This window comes from Lycium barbarum, chromosome 2 (assembly GCF_019175385.1).
Source record: "Lycium barbarum isolate Lr01 chromosome 2, ASM1917538v2, whole genome shotgun sequence".
Classification (NCBI taxonomy): Eukaryota; Viridiplantae; Streptophyta; class Magnoliopsida; order Solanales; family Solanaceae; genus Lycium; species Lycium barbarum.
The window spans coordinates 91,757,430-91,777,254 of NC_083338.1; positions in this window are offsets into that span (position 1 = coordinate 91,757,430).

Sequence of the window (19,825 nt, forward strand, 5' to 3'; positions counted from 1 at the left end):
TGAATGTATAGGCGTTTATTGACTTTATAAAGTTCTTCTGATGTGACTCCCGAGTATCAGATACCTGTTGGGACCAGGGTGTATTGGGGCATGACATTGTCCCTACAACCGCATTTGACCTATGGCCTTTCTAGCAAAATGAGGAAAGAGCACAACCCAAATCTATCTGGTGTGGACCAAATGCTCTAACTCAAACTTAAATTCTTTATATTCTTCGATGTCGTAGATAGAAACTACTAAATGGAAAAGGCAAATTTCCTTTTTCTTATGCTCTTTTAGCGAAAATGTCACGACCCGGCTAGGGGCCGTGACGGGTACCCAGGGCTAACCACCGAGCACCACTCATTCTACTACTCATCATGCTCATTAAACATTCTTTTATCAAAATCATACTCAAATTATAAGAAAAACATCTTTCTTTCGGAAACATAAATACTTTTATATGCACAAGCCTTTTGGTCATTAAAATAATATATATATACATAGTAGCAACCACGTGAGACCATATAACCCACACTGCGTATCTACAAGCCTCTACTAGAGTACTAGACATATGGACGGGACAGGACCCCGTCGTGCCCAAAATATACCTGTACACAAAAGGATAATCATAAGCACCTCCGAAACAATGGAGTGGTTTCAAATCAGATGATAGCTACTATGAGTCGGGATCAAGTTCACCTCCCTGTCTACCTGTGGGCATGAACACAGCGTCCAAAGAAAACGGATGTCAGTACGAACATTGTACTGAGTATGAGAGGCATAAACAATAATATTACGTCAATGAAATAAAGGAAGCATCAATAAGGAACATCTGTATCTGACTGTCAAATATAAAGGAAATGATGCATGTTGGCTTACTCATAATCATCATCACATCATATATGAATAAATGTATAAACTTCCCGTCCATATTGGATAGGTATGATAATCATTAGCCTGCGTCCAGGCCTCCCGCATCCGGGGTATCATCTCATGCTGCCCACTAGTAGTGTCTGCCCATGCCATCTGGCCATGGTGTATACGCTGCCTGCCTTAGCGGTGACTGCCCGGCCAAATAGGCGCAGTGTTATATCATTATCATAATATGCTCATCATAGTGTATGCATAAAAACTCCAGGACGACTATGATTTATCGGGGTGACGTAAGGTTATGATCCCCCGATTTCATTATGGAGCACTCATTAACATTCTGCCTCACCTTGAAGGGAATAGTATATGAGGTGAGTGTAAGCAATAAGTGACATCATTAATGTTTAGGAACATCATATCATGAACATCTAGAATCTCTACACTTTAACTCTTACCTTGTGTAGGTATTTATGAACATCGGCTCATAGTTTTCCGGAATTTAAGAGATTCATGGAGAGAAAAGAAAGTCATACTATAGGATTCATGCCATAGAAAGAAAGGACTAGCCTCACATACCTTTGTCGTTTAACTATTTTATCACTTGATCATCCTCCTTCGTTGCTCACGTTTCTACCTTCAAGAAGATTCGCATTAACATTAGTTACTAGGCTATAAGAATATTTTACTAATTCTAGGGAAAATTGGGCAGCATTTCCTTTGTTTCTACTACTTTTCCACATTCTATATCAAATCCCAAACCTTCATGACAATATTCGCAATATCGCAACAACAATCATCATATATCTACGTTTACAACAATTCACCATTTCCCTTCAATTTCTCCACAATTATAGTTATAGCTTACTATCGCGTTTTCTCATATATAATACTTATTCCATGGTGTAAATGTCTTTTATAACATATTTACAATCACAACATATCGATAATCATGACTCAATCCAACCTTTACCCAACAATGTCACTATTCCCATATTTATGACCCATTTTCTACCTCCTTCTACAATCCAAGTGTTTCAACTTTGAACACCTTAAATAACATGTAAATACCACAAAAATGACCTTGGATGGTGGATGAGCAACCCTCGAGTGGAACTTCTCTTCTTGCACCAAAACCCTAACTCTCTTCTCTTGAGTTTTCTTGGTGTAGATTAACTTTTAATGGGTCTCACACACTTGATTTCATGGATTTGGTGTAGTTGATTATGGATTTCCTTTGATTTCTAGTGGAGAATGATGGAGAAGGTTCTAGAGGTTTCTTGATGTGTGGAGGAGTGAGATGAAAATGAGATAAAATGAAGGAGGGGTCCTTATATCAATTCATGAAATCAGTCCTCACCGAGATATACGGTACGCTCGACGGAGCGTAGATCGGATCGACGGGGCGTCGATCTGATCGTCGAAGTCGTTAAATTTCCAGTGAGCAATCTGTCATTTCCTTTCATTCTACGGTGAGAAGGACGGTCCGTCGAACTGATCGACGGAGCGTCGATATGGTCGTCGAATGGTCTTCGTTCTAGTTCAATTCAACGGCACAATCGACGAAGCTTCGACTTGTCCGACGGTACAAAGAACAACCGTCGAACCCCCCTTTCGCAGAACTGCGGTGGAGTTTCATTTAACGAACTTTTCTCCCTTGCCTCTATTTTTTTTGGAACCTTAATTAGAATTATTAAGTATCTCTTGTTACTTGTAGAGACATCATGTACACCTTAACTTACGTTAGTCCCTTCACCGCTCTGCAACCCAAAGTTCCGAGGTGTAACATTCTTCCCCCCTTTTGGAACATTCGTCCTCAAATGTTAAGTACTCAGGAATTCTACAAAAATTTCGCTAGAGTTTCCCCTGTAATATGGCACTACCATCCTGTCACAACATCCCATAATAACATTGCCTCACAGGGCCACAACATAATAGCAATAAAAATTGGCCGCACACGACCAAAAGCATAAAAGAAAGCATACATACCTTATAATGTTTGTACTTCATCTTGAATCTCTCTTGGGGGTTGGAATAAATGCGGGTACTTGAACTTCATACTCTCTTATGCTTCCCAAGTCATTTCTTCTCGATTGTTGTTTTGCCACATGACTTTGGCTGAGGCTACTTCTTTATTTCGAAGTCTTCGTGCCTACCTGTCTAAAATGGCAATGGGCACTTCTTCATATGCTAGTTTTTCTGTCACTTGCACTTCATCTATTGGGACTATTTTCATGGGATCTCCAACACACTTGCGGAGCATTGAAACATGAAAAACTGGGTGAACTGATTCAAGCTCTGAAGGCAAGTTTAATTCATAGGCTACTTGGCCCACCTTACAGATGATTTTATAGGGTCCAAAGTAGCGGGGACTCAATTTCCCTTTCTTGCCAAATATCATCACTCCATTCATTGGCGATACCTTCAAAAATACCCAATCATCAACCTGAAATTCCAAGTCTCGCCGGCGGTTATCCGCGTAAGATTTTTGGCGACTTTGGGCTGTTACCAATCTATCTCGGATCACTTTGACTTTTTCTACCGCTTGCTGAACTAATTCAGGGCCTATTAACTGTACTTCCCCTATTTCAAACCGTCCAATTGGGGACCTACACTTTCTTCCATATAAAGCTTCATACTGTTACACCTCGGAAATTTCTCCGTGAACGTACAATGAATAGACCAACGAAGAGTATGAGTGTACGATGTTTTACTAAGAAGGGGATGACCACTTATGAGTTTTGAAAATGTGAAAGTTGCAGATTTGCACTTTGGCCCAGTTGGTCGTAAAATAGAATACGGCCCGTAAAGTGGTTTACGGACCGTAAACTACTATCATCTTTCAACATTCTAAAACTTCAACTTTCTGCCAAATGTCTACATGGTTAAATACGACTCAGAATACGGACCATAAATCGACATACGGCCCGGAAACTGTGACCGTAAACCACCATGACTCCAGCAAACCTATCTGGTTCTGTTATGCTTAAATATAGTCATGAAGGATAGACCGTAAACCAAAATACGGCCCGTAAACTGGGTTTACGGCCACTGTGCACATCGACTACTATTCATAAAAATAAAATTTTAAGTTAAGTATAAGGGACCCTCTTTCATTCCGTTCATTTCATTTTCACTCCACACTTCAAGAAACATCTAGAATACTCTAATATTAATCCACAAGAGAATCAAGGGAAAATCAAGATCAACAACACCAAATCTATGAAATCAAGAGTGTGACCCTCATCAAAGTTCATCTACACCAAGAAATTGCAAAGGAAGTGAAGTAGGTTTTTGGTATAGAAGAGTATTGCTACTCAAGGCTCGATCCTACCACATCTAAGGTAAGTTTTATTACTTTCTCATGATGATTGAAGTATTTATACGTTGAAACACTTGGATTATAGAAGAGTGTAGTAAATGGGTCATAAAATGTGAATAGTGCCTTAGTTGAATGATAGTTGGATTAAATTATGAATGTTGATGAGTTGGGAGTATAAATATGCTATAAATGACGTGTATACCACGAAATAGGGGTGATGTATGAGAAAATGTGATGATGAGCTTAAACCCATAAATGTGGATAAATTGGAGAAAAATGGGGGAATGTGGTAAATGTAGATAAATGACGATTGTTGATACGATATTGTGAGTGTTGTTGTGAATGTTTGGTAGTTGAAATGAAACATGGGAAAAGTAGTAGAAACAAAGGAAATGTTGCCCAATTTTCCCTAGAAATAGTAGCGTGTTCTTCTCGTCGATTGACTAACAATGGTACGAATTCTCTCTTGAAGGTAGAGATGTGATATCAAAGGAAATCAACCAGAAGATAGCATAGTTAAACGAAAAAGGTATGTGAGGCTTATCTTTTCTTTCAAAAGGCATGAATCCTTCAAGTCTTGTATAATCCTTCTACAAAACGAAGCCTATGAGTCCTTAAATATATTGAATTACATATGAATATGATGGTGATGATAATGAGCTAGAGTATAGCGATTCAAGAAATTGTGGCATGATGTTCCTATAACGCTAATGATGCTATCTTTGTTAACACTCGCCTTATGTTCCATTTCTTTCAAGGCGAGGCACGATACTCATAAACGTTCATAATATAATCGGGGGTTCACGACCTTACGTCACCCTGACGTAGTGTGGTTGCCCTTAAGGATTAACGTATGCTCTTAATGCTAATATACGATATGTTTATAAGATGATTGATAATTCTAGTTTGTAATATGATGATGATATGTATAAGATACCAAGAAATAATACGATGATGCTATGTTATGAGATGTGTAATAGTGATGTGTTATTATTGATTTTGTGATGATAATATTCCACCGTGCCTATTTGGCCGGGCATGTCACCGCGAATGCGGGCTGCGTATGATTCCACCCCACCTATATGGCCGGGCATGTCACCGTTAATGCGGGCTGCTATGTTTACACTGAGCCTAGAGGGCCGGGCATGATCACCACTATTGGGCGGCATATGAGGATTACCCGGACGCGGGTAATGATGCGGAGTATGATGTGATGATGTACGTGATGAAGTATGTGATGATGTATGTGATGATGAATGTGATGATATATGGGATATGACAAAACATATATGTTATATCCCGTGTTTTCACACGTTTGGAAAAAATTGAAATATCTTGGATTTTTGAGAAATGAGGTCAAATTTGATTTTATTTGACATAGGAGTTGTGCATGAAAGAATATTGTTGTGAAAGTGTGGGACAAGGCTAAGGGCAATGTTGGAATTTTGGAAATTAGTTTCGGGAATTACAAAACGTGGATTATAAATCATTGGGCTAAAAAAAAAAATGAAATGAATTGAGGCCCAAACCATAGACCATGGCCGGCCACTATGGCCTTGGCCCAAGTCCTATTACATGGTCATGTGCTTGACCATGTGACCAATAATTATAAGAAGACCAAGTCTTCATAGTATATCCATTAGAGAGCAAGAAAACCAAAGCAAAAAATAAGAGCAAGAAGAGAGAAGGGTTTCGGGATTGGCTTGGAAATTTGACTCCCAAAAATATTGCTCCTAAAATTTTTATTTTGTGGTTTTCCTACTAAATTGAGTAGCCTCTTCAACTTGGTGTAGTTGTCTTGGAGGGAGAAGCACTTGATTCATCAAAGTGATCACAAGTTCAAGTGAAGAAGACTAGAGAATAAGGTAAGAATTATCCCTTATCCTTGTGTTATGAAGTCTTGTTTGTGTTGTAGTATGTAGAAATGTGTTGATTGTATGAAGAAATGGAAGTTTGCAAAGTGGGTGTGTGGTATATATGTGTAGCCGTGTGCATGTGTATATTGTATAGCCATAATGTGTTGAATTCATGTTATATTCTAGTTGTGGTGGTAGTGAAATGCATATTGGGAATGAAAGTTGAATGAATTGAGTTGAAGTTGATAAAAAGAGTATATGGTCGTGTGGTGTGGAGTGTGTGGAATGGAAATGGATTAAGTTTGTTTAGTGTGTTAGTTGTGTTATTGTGATTCTTGCAATGTAAATGGAAGTAAAATGATATGAGTTTGCTTTGAAATGGAATGTAGAAACTTATGTCGCCTTAAGTATGATTTTTCGACATTATGAAAATGAAGTTATTAGGTTGCAAATTATGATGGATATTGATGAATTTGGAAGATGGAATCATGTTATGAATATGTAAGTCAAGGATTAGAAGTCTCGAATGCATTATGACTTTGGCGGAAAGTTTGTATATTATGTATACCGTGTGTATAATTTGAGGAAACGATATGAAATGCTTCTAAACTATGTTATGATGATCTAGATTGATAATGAATGTGAAACCCTTGAGATTGGTTTGGAAATTGAAGTTGAAATGAAGGTTATGGCGTTATGTCGGCAAGTAGAACTAGTGGTGTCATATTGTGTTTCTAATGTTTGTAGTTGATGTTGATGTTGTTGTTTGGGTTGTTGATGAGTTTGAGCCGAGTTGAATACTCGGGGTGCTATATGTATAGGGGAAGTGCTGCCGAAATTTCGGTAGACAAATACGAGTTGAATTGAATTCGTAGCATCAATAACTTACAATTGGTAAATGTGACACCATTTGCAGATTTTCGACGAAAAGGGGAGTGAGCTTGGATAGGCTTAAAAAGCTCAAAAGGTATGTAAAGCTACCCCGATTCTTCTCTTGGCATGCCCTAAGTGTATTAGGATCGGATTCGGGCCTCGAAAGACTTTCTGCCCCTCGGAATCCGCAAGTGAAAATATCACTTTTTCTTTCAGTAAGATTGAACTCTTTTGGTATGTTTTCTTGGAAATTATGCAAACTTTCTCTAAACTCCTTAGAAAGCTATAGAACGTCCGTAGAACCTTTGTAGGTGACCCTATAAGCTTAAAATATGTAATTTGAGCCCACCGCCTTGCTTGTCCCGAGGTGGGTCCACTATTCCCGGTTTTGCCCTTATTGTACTTGAGTCTTATTTTTGAGCGGTCTTTGAAAGAAATGTTTTGACTACCATTCTAATTACCTAACAAACATTGTTTTAAATATTCCATTAAGTCTGATAAATTGTTTTGACACTCAAAACGACTTCAGAAAGGTTATACTCTGTAATTCATTATGATATCCAAAACACATTTACTATGATCCCTTCCGACTTCATTGGATCGGTTTGTCTTTGATATGCTTCATCGAGTCTATGGAAACATTTATGATATTTTAATTGCATTAGTCTCTCACTACTCCACTCGTGGATGCCCCAATGTTTCCCACACTGATCCCGGGCCAGGATATGTTGTCAAGCGTGATCCTCTGCATTGTTCGCCATGCCTCGATGTGAGGGGGCAGGTATACGCGTACATGGGTCTGTGGAGTATGATGTGCCATGTCCGCTTGTTCTGATATGATTTGCTATGGCCATTTGATATGACATATTATGTTCGGGGTTATGCCCCTATTCTGATTCTTCTGTGTTGTGGCACCAGCGTCGGGAGGGTGGCCACGTTCTGTCTGCCGAGTCCCTTGGCAGGGGCCGGATTTGATATGACATATGTTTCTGTACACACTCTGCATGTTTTGAAAATATGTATCTAATACTTTGGATTTTCTGTTTACTTTCTGTACGTTCTGTACCAGTTATGATGTTGTCTCTGTAATTCAGGCTTTACATATTAAGTACATATTTCGTACTGACCCCCTTTCTTCGGGGGCTGCGTTTTCATGTCGCGCAGGTACCGACGACAGGTTTGCAAATCCGCCCGCTTAGGATCTTATTCTGTTATTTTGGGGCGCTCTTTTATTCAGAGCCTATCTTTTGGTACAGTTTGTCATTACTGTATATGTATATTCCCGTTCATGGGTATGGCGGGGCCCAGTCCCGTCATATGATTCTGTCGGTCTGTTTAGAGGTCTGTGGACATGTTTGTGGGTTGGGGTCTTTCTGTACAGATGTTTGTATATGTTATGTTTGGGCGATCCCATTCGCCGCGGCGGCCGGTCCGCATATATTTAAATGTTTCTTTGTTGGCCCTGTGTGGCCTTTGTTGGTATTTTCTGCGTGCAGGGTATATGGGATAGTTCCTAAAACAAAGGAAACTCTGCCGAAATTTTCCTTGAAATTATCTAAATTTGAAATAAAGCCTTGTCGGCTTCTGCTATATACTTGAATGTGTTGGATAAAAATTGAAATAGCATTTGATAAATGTGTTTGGGTGCCCAGATCGGGCACTAGTCACGGCCTACGGGGTTGGGTCGTGACAATATACTATGATGATGTAAAATATGATATATGTAAAAAGTATGTTGCTTATAACACTCAAGCAGGTTATATCTTTTCTTATGATTCATGATGCTTCTATGACATTGTTCATTTCATTCCTGCCTTACATACTCAGTACAATGTTCGTACTGACGTCCGTTTTCTTTGGACGCTGTGTTCATGCCCACAGGTAGACAGGGAGGAGATCTTGCTCCGGACTCTTAGAAGCTGTTAGCTGACTGAAAGCACTCCCTTGTTCTGGAGGTGCTTATGATGAATGTTTTGTGTACAGTTGTATGTGTAATCTAGTAGAGGCTCGTAGATAATCAATGTGGGTTATGTGGTTTCACGACATGGGTATTGTGTAAATATATTGATAAATGTTATTGTATAAAGGTATTATATTTTGTAATGAAAAGCAGTATCTTTTGTAAAATGAGTATGATATCTATAAATGATTGTTGAATGAGTCTAAGAAGTAATAGTACGAGCGGTGCTCGGTGGTTAGCCCCGGGTACCCGTCGCGGCCCCTAGTTGGGTCATGACAAAAGTGGTATCAGAACAGTTCGTCCTAGGAAGTGTGTACGAACCGTGTCTAGTAGAGTCTTGTTTATGGTGTGTTGCGCGCCACATCAATAAACAAAAGGCTACGGGGCATTTAGGAAAAATAACCATCCTTCTTCTTATGAGATCGTGCGATAGAGCCGTGTATAAGATTTAATCCTCCCTAATAGTGCGTTATGATTTTAGAATGCCGCCAAAGTGAAAGACTATAACCGCCCAGAAGGGCAAGACTACGACAAAGGGGCGGGTAGAAAGAGAGCCTCCGATGAATATAGAGGAAGGCGAATCGCATAATGAGGCCTTGTCTAATACTTCCTCTACCCCGCCTAATGTGGAAGAGCAAGGAGGAGCTCCAGCTCCAATTCCTCCGCCGGTTGCTTCGGGTCAACAAATGACCGAGGCTATTCAGTTATTGACACAGTTGGTTGCCGCCCAGGCACAGCGGCAAAATACGGGCCCAAGTGATCGATCAGCTAGTACTAGAGCCCGTGACTTCATGACTTTAAATCCTCCGGAGTTCTTTGGGTCAATGTCGGATGAGGATCCGCAAGGCTTTATCGATGAGATGTTGAGGACTTTAAAGATTATTCATGCCTCCGAGACTGAATCCGTGGAGTTGGCCTCTTATAGACTCCGGGATGTGGCAGTCTTATGGTATAATAATTGGGTATTATTAAGAGGAGAGAATGCGCCTCTACCCGTATGACAGGAATTTGTGGATGCTTTTATTCATCACTATTTACCACCCGAGATTCACCGAGCTAGGGCGGATAGATTTCTAAATTTGAAGCAAGGAAGTATGAGTTTCGGGGAGTATAGTATGCAATTTAATTCTTTGGCCAGGTATGCCCCGGCTATGGTGGCTGACATGGGAGATCGTGTTCACAGATTTGTGAGTATTTTGGGACCACATTTGTTCAAGGATTGTTTGACGGCTTCATTGCAAGATAGGATGGACATTTCCCGTATACAGGCCCATGCCCATAACTTAGAGGGGCGACAGCAACAATCGAGGAGTGATCCTGATATGGACAGGAGGCAATGCAAGAGGGCTAGATCTATGGGAGCGAGTAGCGAGTACAGAGGGGGATCGAGGAAGAATTATTCTATGCAGTCAGGCCAGATGGCGACTAGCGCTCCTCCCAGATTTCCAGATAGAAGATTTGACCGCTCCTTTCGCTCGGGACAGGGTCAGAGCTCGAGGGCTTCAGGTTCCCAGTTTGAGGGTGATTACAGTAAAGGGAGACCCCCAGTTCCACGATGTAGTCGGTGCCGCAAATTACACTCAGGGCCATGTCGCCAGGACACTGATGCCTGTTATGTTTGTGGGCAGACTGGGCAAATGATGCGAGATTGTCCCTCACGGTATGGTAGAGGTGGGGTTCATCCCACAGGCTCAGCAGCTGGTTCCTCGTCAGGGCGCCCGGTAGGGCAGGCTCCCCAGATGTCAGCAGGCCGAGGTAGAGGCAGAGGGGCAGCATCTACTTCAGGTGCTACCCAGCCCCGCGCATATGCTTTAGCCGGACGACAGGATCTCAAGTCCTCCGCGGATGTGGTTACAGGTATATTTTCTACATTCTTCCGTGATGTGTATGCATTGATAGATCCCGGTTCTACATTCTCTTATATTACTCCATATGTTGCTGGTTGTATTGGGGTGAAACCCGAGTCAATTAAACCTTTTGAGGTACTCACTCTGGTTGGTGATCCCGTGATAGCAAGGAAAGTGTACAAAAATTGTGTCATTGCCATATGTGATCGTCAGACTAAAGCTGATTTGATTGAGCTGAAAATGATAAATTTCGATGTAATCATAGATATGGATTGGTTGGCCTCGTGTTATGAAAATGTTGATTGCCGCACAAAAGCGGTTCAATTTCAATTCCCGGGAGAGCCCGTACCTGAATGGAAGGGTAACACGGCATCCCCAAAAGGTTGGTTTATTTCCTACCTTAAGGCGAGGAAGATGATAGCGAAAGGCTATATTTATCATCTAGTTCGGGTGCATGACACAGAAGCAAAGTCGCCAACATTTCAATCTGTTCCGGTGGTGAATGAATTTCCAGATGTATTTCCAGAGGAACTCCCAGGTCTTCCCCCAAAAAGAGAAATTGATTTCGTCATTGTTGTGTTACCGGACACCGAGCGCATTTCTATTCCACCTTATCGAATGGCTCTGGCAGAATTGAAAGAGCTAAAGGCACATCTGAAAGACTTGCTTGACAAGGGGTTTATTAGACCCAGTTCGTCGCCGTGGGGAGCAACAGTCTTGTTCGTGAGAAAGAAGGACGGTTCCCTACGAATGTGCATTGATTACAAACAGCTGAACAAGGTGACGATGAAGAACAAATATCCTCTTCCGAGGATTGATGACTTGTTTGATTAGCTGCAGGGTGCCAAGTGGTTTTCTAAAATCGATTTGAGGTCGGGTTACCATCAAGTGAGAATTAGAGAAGCGGATATTCCCAAAACAGCTTTCAGAATGAGATATAGCCATTATGAATTCCGGGTGATGTCATTTGGATTGACTAATGCTCCGGCCGTGTTTATGAACTTGATGAACAATGTATTCAGGCCTCTCTTGGATTTATTTGTAATAGTATTTATTGATGATATTCTGGTATATTCTCGCACGGAATCAGAACATGCAGATCATTTGCGAATTGTTCTTGGCATTCTTCGAGCCCGGGAATTATATGCGAAATTTTCAAAGTGTGAGTTCTGGCTGAATTTTGTAACATTTCTGGGCCATGTCATTTCAAATGATGGTATTCGAGTCGATACTTAGAAAATTGAGGCTGTGAAGACTTGGCCAAGGCCTACGACACCTACAGAAGTTCATAGTTTTCTGGGGTTGGCAGGTTATTACAGAAGGTTCGTAGAGGGTTTCTCGTCTATTTAAGCCCCATTGACGAAGCTAACCCAGAAGTTAGCAAAATTTCAGTGGAACGATGCTTGTGAGCGTGGTTTCCAAGAGTTGAAAGACCGATTGACCACAGCTCCAGTTTTAACACTTCCAGAAGATCCGGATGGCTATGTTGTGTATTGTGATGCTTCCGGAGTGGGATTAGGATGCATATTGATGCAACATGATAGAGTTATTGCATATGCTTCGAGACAACTGCGGAAGCATGAAAAGAATTATCCAACTCATGATCTCGAATTGGCTGCGGTTATTCACGCCTTAAAAAGATGGAGGCATTATTTGTATGGGGTATATGTTGATATTTATACAGATCACAAAAGTCTTCAGTACATTTTCAAGCAGAAGGAGTTGAACATGCGGCAGAGGCGGTGGTTGGAATTATTGAAAGATTATGATGTGAACATTTTGTACCACCCCGGAAAAGCGAAAGTAGTAGCCGACGCGCTTAGCCACCGATCCATGGGTAGTCTATGTGAAGTTCCTTCAGAAAGGAAAGAAATGATTCGTGGGATCCATCAATTAGCTAATCTTGGAGTACGTGTAGTCGATTCAAGTAGTGCGAGGGTCAGCATTAACGATCTTGCAGTTTCATCTTTGAATGTAGAAGTGAAGGAGCGACAATATGAAGACTCCCAATTGTGCCATTATAGAGACCAATCTCATGAAAAGGAGAAGTCTCCATTTGAAGTTTCTATTGATGGAATTCTTAGGTACCGAGGCAGACCATGTGTGCCAAATGTAGCAGAATTGCGCCGACGAATTCTTGAAGAAGCACATTGTTCTCGGTATTCTATTCATCCAGGTGCAACTAAAATGTATCATCATCTCAAGATGATGTATTGGTGGGATGGCATGAAGAGAGACATAGCCGAATTTGTAACACAGTGTCCAAATTGCCAATAAGTAAAAGTTAAACATCAAAAGCCAGGAGGCTTATTGCAAGCAATGGAAATCCCTACTTGGAAATAGGAAGTGATCAATATGGATTTTATTGTGGGATTACCCTGTTCACGAGGGAAATATAATTCTATATGGGTGATCGTGGACAGACTCACAAAAGGAGCTCCTTTTCTTCCAGTCAGAACCACGTATTCAGCGGAATATTATGCTAGGTTGTACTTAAAAGAAATTGTGCGACTTCATGGAATTCCATTATCTATTATCACAGACAGAGGAGTACAGTTTATAACTAAGTTCTGGAAGTCCTTTCAAGAAGGTCTTGGCACTCAAGTCAAGCTTAGCACGGCGTTCCATCCGCAGACCGATGGACAAGTCGAACGTACTATTTAGACCTTGGAGGATATGCTACGAGTGTGTGTGCTAGATTTTGGTGGTAGTTGGGATGAGCATCTACCCCTTATTGAATTTGCATACAATAATAGTTATCATTCCAGCAATCAAATGGCTCTGTATGAAGCCTTGTATGGAAGGAAGTGCAGGTCTCCAATTGGGTGGTTTGAAACAGGAGAAGCACAATTAATAGGCCCCGAATTGATTTAACAAGTAGTCGAAAAATTCAAGGTGATCCGAGACCGATTGTTAACAGCCCAAAGTCGTCAAAAGTCTTATGCGGACAATCGCCGACGAGACTTGGATTTCCAGGTTAATGATTGGGTATTTTTGAAAGTATCGCCAATGAAAGGGGTGATGAGATTTGGCAAGAAAGGGAAGTTAAGTCCAAGGTACGTTGGACCCTATAAAATTATCCGTAAGGTGGGTCGTGTGGCTTATGAATTGGACTTGCCTTCGGAACTTGAATCAGTCCATCTAGTCTTCCACGTTTCGATGCTCCGCAAGTGTGTTGGAGATCCCACAAAGATTGTCCCGATAGATGATGTGCAAGTGACAGGAAATCTAACCTATGAAGAGATGCCTATTGCTATTTTAGACAGGCAAGTGCGAAGACTCCGAAATAAAGAGGTAGTTTCAGTTAAAGTCTTGTGGCGAAACAATAACCGGGAAGAAATGACTTGGGAAGCAGAAGAGAGTATGAAGTCTAAGTATCCGCATTTATTTCGACCCCCAGCGGAGATTCAAGATGAAACGCCAACGATATGAGGTACGTATGCTTATTTTTCATGCTTTTGCTCGTGTGTGGCTATAGATATGTGGAAGTTGTGATGTAGCCCTGTGAGGCGATGATATTATGGGTTGTGGTGACAGGTTGGTGGTGCCAAATTACAGGGGAAACCCTGGCAGAATTTTCGTAGAATCCCGAGTGTTTAACATTCGAGGACGAATGTTCCAAAAGGGGGGAAGAGTGTTATACCTCAGAAATTTCTCCGTGAACGTACAATGAATAGACCAATGAAGAGTATGAGTGTACGATGTTTTACTAAGAAGGGGATGACTACTTATGAGTTTTGAAAATGTGAAAGTTGCAGATTTGCACTTCGGCCCAGTTGGTGGTAAAATAGAATACGACCTGTAAAGTGGTTTGCGAATCGTAAACTGCTATCGTCTTTCAATATTCCAAAACTTCAACTTTCTGCCAAATGTCTACATGGTTAAATACGACTCAGAATATGGACCGTAAATCGAAATACGGCCCGTAAATTGTGACCGTAAACCAGCATGACTCCAGCAAACCTTTCTGGTTCTGTTATGCTTAAATACAGTCATGAAGGACGTACCGTAAACCAAAATACGGCCCGTAAATTGGGTTTACGGCAACTGTGCACGTCGACTACTGTTCATAAAAATCAAATTTTAAGTTAAGTATAAGGGACCCTCTTTCATTCCATTCATTTCATTTTCACTCCACACTTCAAGAAACATCTATAATACTCTCTAATATTCATCCACAAGAGAATCAAGGGAAAATCAAGATCAACAACACCAAATCCATGAAATCAAGAGTGTGACACTCATCAAAGTTCATCTACACCAAGAAATTGCAAAGGAAGTGAAGTAGGGTTTTTGGTATAGAAGAGTATTGCTACTCAAGGCTCGTTCTTACAACATCTAAAGTAAGTTTTATGACTTTCTCATGATGATTGAAGTATTTATACGTTGAAACACTTGGATTATAAAAGAGTGTAGTAAATGGGTCATAAAATGTGAATAGTGCCTTAGTTGAATGATAGTTGGATTAAATTATGAATGTTGATGAGTTGGGAGTATAAATATGCTATAAATGACGTGTAGACCACGAAATAGGGGTGATGTATGAGAAAATGTGATGATGAGCTAAAACCCATAAATGTGGAGAAATTGGAGAAAAATGGGGAAATGTGGTAAATGTAGATAAATGACGATTGTTGATACGATATTGTGAGTGTTGTTGTGAATGTTTGGTAGTTGAAATGAAACATGGGAAAAGTAGTAGAAACTAGAAATGTTGCCCAATTTTCACTAGAAATAGTAGCGCGTTCTTCTCGTCGATTGACTAACAATGGTACAAATTCACTCTTGAAGGTAGAGATGTGATATCAAAGGAAATCAAGCAGACGATAGCATAGTTAAACGACAAAGGTATGTGAGGCTTATCTTTTCTTTCAAAAGGCATGAATCCTTCAAGTCTTGTATAATCCTTCTACAAAACGAAGCCTATGAGTCCTTCAATATATTGAATTACATTTGAATATGATGGTGATGATAATGAGCTAGAGTGTAGCAATTCAAGAAATTGTGGCATGATGTTCCTATAACGCTAATGATGTTATCTTTGTTAACACTCGCCTTATGTTCTATTTCCTTCAAGGCCAGGCACGATACTCGTAAACGTTCATATAATCGGGGGTTCACGACCTTACGTCACCCTGACGTAGTGTGGTTGCCCTTAAGGATTAACGTATGCTCTTAATGCTAATATACGATATGTCTATAAGATGATTGATAATGCTAGTTTGTAATATGATGATGATATGTACAAGATACCAAGAAATAATACGATGATGCTATGTTATGAGATGTGTAATAGTGATGTGTTATGATTGATTTTGTGATGATAAGATTCCACCGTGCCTACTTGGCCGGGCATGTCACCGGGAATGCGGGCTGCGTATGATTCCACCTCGCCTATATGGCCGGGCATGTCACCGCTAATGCGGGCTGCTATGTTTACACCGAGCCTAGAGGGCCTGGCATGATCACCACTAGTGGGCAGCATGTACGTGATGAAGTCTGTGATGATGTATGTGATGATGAATGTGATGATATATGGGATATGACAAACATATACTATGATGATGTAAAATATGATATATGTAAAAAGTATATTGCTTATAACAATCAAGCAGGTTATATCTTTTCTTATGATTCATGATGCTTCTGTGACATTGTTCATTTCATTCCTGCCTTACATACTCAGTACAATGTTCGTACTGACGTCCGTTTTCTTTGGACGCTGTGTTCATGCCCACAGGTAGACAGGGAGGAGATCTTGCTCCGGACTTTTAGAAGCTGTTAGCTGACTGAAAGCACTCCCTTGTTCCGGAGGTGCTTATGATGAATGTTTTGTGTACAGTTGTATGTGTAATCTAGTAGAGGCTCATAGATACTGAATGTGGGTTATGTGGTTTAACGACGTGGGTATTGTGTAAATATATTGATATATGTTATTGTATAAAGGTATTATATTTTGTAATGAAAATAAGTATCTTTTGTAAAATGAGTATGAAATCGATAAATGATTGTTGAATGATTCTAAGCAGTAATAGTACGAGCGGTGCTCGGTGGTTAGCCCCGGGTACCCGTCGCGGCCCCTAGTTGGGTCGTGACACATACGGGGCCATTTGGATACTTAAATGGTAGCTATTGTTATATGCAAACTCAATAAGGGGTAGGTGATTATCCCAACTACCACCGAAATCCAGCACACATGCTCGGAGCATATCCTCCAAGGTCTGAATTGTACGCTCGGCTTGCCCATCAATTTGCGGATGAAATGTTGTACTAACCTTCAACTCGGTACCTAGACCTTCTTGAAAGGACTTCCAGAACATGCCTGTAAACTGTGCTCCTCTATCTGTAATAATGGATAGTGGAACACTATGAAGTCGCACAATTTCCTTGAGATACAACCTCGCATAATCTTCTACTGAGTATGTGGTCCTGACTGGAAGAAAATGAGATGCCTTTGTTAATCTGTCCACAATTACCCATATAGAATTATGCTTACCTCGAGAACGAGGTTACCCCACCATAAAATCCATATGGATCACTTCCCACTTCCAAGTAGGGATTTCCGTTGCTTTCTATAATCCTCCTGGCTTTTGATGTTCGATCTTTACTTGTTGGCAATTTGGACATTGGGCTACAAATTATTCTATGTCTCTCTTCATGCCATCCCACCAATATATCAATTTGAGATCTTGATACATCTTTGTTGCACCTGGGTGAATAGAATACCGAGAAAAGTGGGCTTCTTCCTGAATTCGTCGGCGCAATTCTGCAACATTCGGAACACATAGCCTGCTTTGGTATCTAAGAATCTCATCCGTCGAAGTTTTAAATGGAGATCTCTCGTTTTCATGACGTGTGTCTCTATACTGGCTCAACTGAGGATCTTCATATTGACGCTCTTTCACTTCCACATTCAGGGACGAAACCGTGGGATCATTAATACCAATCCCTGCACTACCTGAATCAATTACACGTACTCCAAGATTAGCTAATTGATGGAGCTCATGAACCATCTCTTTCTTTTCCGGAGGAACATCACATAAACTGCCCATTGATGGGCGGCTAAGCGCATCGGCTACTACATTTGCTTTTCCAGGATGGTACAAAATATTCACATCATAATCTTTCAATAACTCTAACCACCGCCTCTGCCGCAGATTTAACTCCTTCTGCTTGAAAATGTATTGAAGACTCTTGTGGTCTGTATAGATATCAACATGTACGCCATACACGTAATGTCTCCATATCTTTAATGCATGAATAACCGCAACCAATTCAATATCATGGGTTGGATAATTCTTTTCATGTTTTTGCAGCTGTCTCGAAGCATAAGCAATGACTCTACCATGCTGCATTATCACACATCCTAACCCAACACCGGAAGCATCATAGTATACCACATAGCCATCTGACCCTTCTGGAAGTGTTAAGACTGGAGCTGAGGTTAATCTGTCCATCAACTCTCGGAAGCTACGTTCATAAGCATCATTCCATTGAAATTTAGATGTCTTCTAGGTTAGCTTCGTCAATTGAGCTGAAATAGATGCGAAGCCCTCTACGAATCTTCTATAATAACCTGCCAATCCTAGAAAACTATGAACTTCTGTAGGCGTCGTAGGCCTTGGCCAATTCTTCACAGCTTCAATTTTCTGAGTATCAACTCGAATACCGTCATCTGAAATAACATGGCCCAGAAATGTTACAGAATTCAACCAAAACTCGCACTTTGAAAATTTTGCATATAATTCTCGAGCTCGAAGAATTCCAAGTACGATACGTAAATGATTTGCATGCTCTGATTCTGTGCGAGAATACACCAGAATATCATCAATAAATACTATCACAAATAGATCCAAGAGAGGCCTGAATACATTATTCATCAAATTTATAAACACGACCGGAGCATTAGTCAACCCAAACGACATCACCCGAAACTCATAATGGCCATATCTCGTTCTGAAGGCTATTTTAGGAATATCTTCTTCTTTAACCCTCACTTGATGATAGCCCGACCTCAGGTCTATTTTAGAAAACCACTTGGCACCCTGTAGTTGATCAAATAAATCATCAATCCTTGGGAGAGGATATCTGTTCTTTATCGTCACCTTGTTCAACTGCCTATAATCGATGCATATTCCTAGGGAACCATCTTTCTTTCTCATGAACAAGAATGGGGCTCCCCACGACGATGAACTGGGTCTAATGAACCCCTTCTCAAGCAAATCTTTCAACTGCGCCTTTAGCTCTTTCAATGTTGCCGGAGCCATTCGATAAGGAGGAATAGAAATAGGCTTAGTGTCCGGCAACACATCAATGGCGAAATAAATTTCTCTTTCTGGAGGAAGACTTGGAAGTTCATCTGGAAATACATCCGGAAATTCATTCACTACCGGAACGGATTGGAAAGTGGGTGACGTTGCTTCGGTGTAATGTACTCGGACTAGATGATAAATATAGCCTTTAGCTATCATCTTGTCACGACCCAGCCCCATGGGCCATGACTAGTGCCCGAGCTGGACACTCGTATACATACCTGTTAGACATAGTCAAACTAAATCTAAGAACAATATGGAAACTTGCAAAAGAACTCCAAAGGTTCATAACGTCATCATATATGTATATATCCAGATAACCTGTCTCCTGAGGAGTCACAACTAATCAAAACATAATATGGTACGCAAGCCGACAAGGTTGCCACTACATATCAATACCATAGGCAAGCCGACAAGGCTGCCATAACAGACTAACATGTCCATAGCACTTCGTATAGACACAGCTAAACAAAACTTATACACAACCCACACATATGCCTACAGACCTCTAAGAGTATCGATAGTGAAATATGACGGGACTGGTCCCCGCCGTACCCCTGGATAAACATATATATACATATACATCAAACGATCTGTACCAAAAGTCTAGGCTCCGGAACAATGGAGCTCTCCAAGACAGCCGAGTGGAAACCCTAAGCTGGAGGACCACCAAATCGAGTATCTGTACCTGCGGGCACGAAACGCAGCCCCCCGAAGAAATGGGGTCCGTACGAGATATGTACTGAGTATATAAAGCATGAAATACAATAAAGAGGGGATAAGTATGACATTAAAAATACCAATAC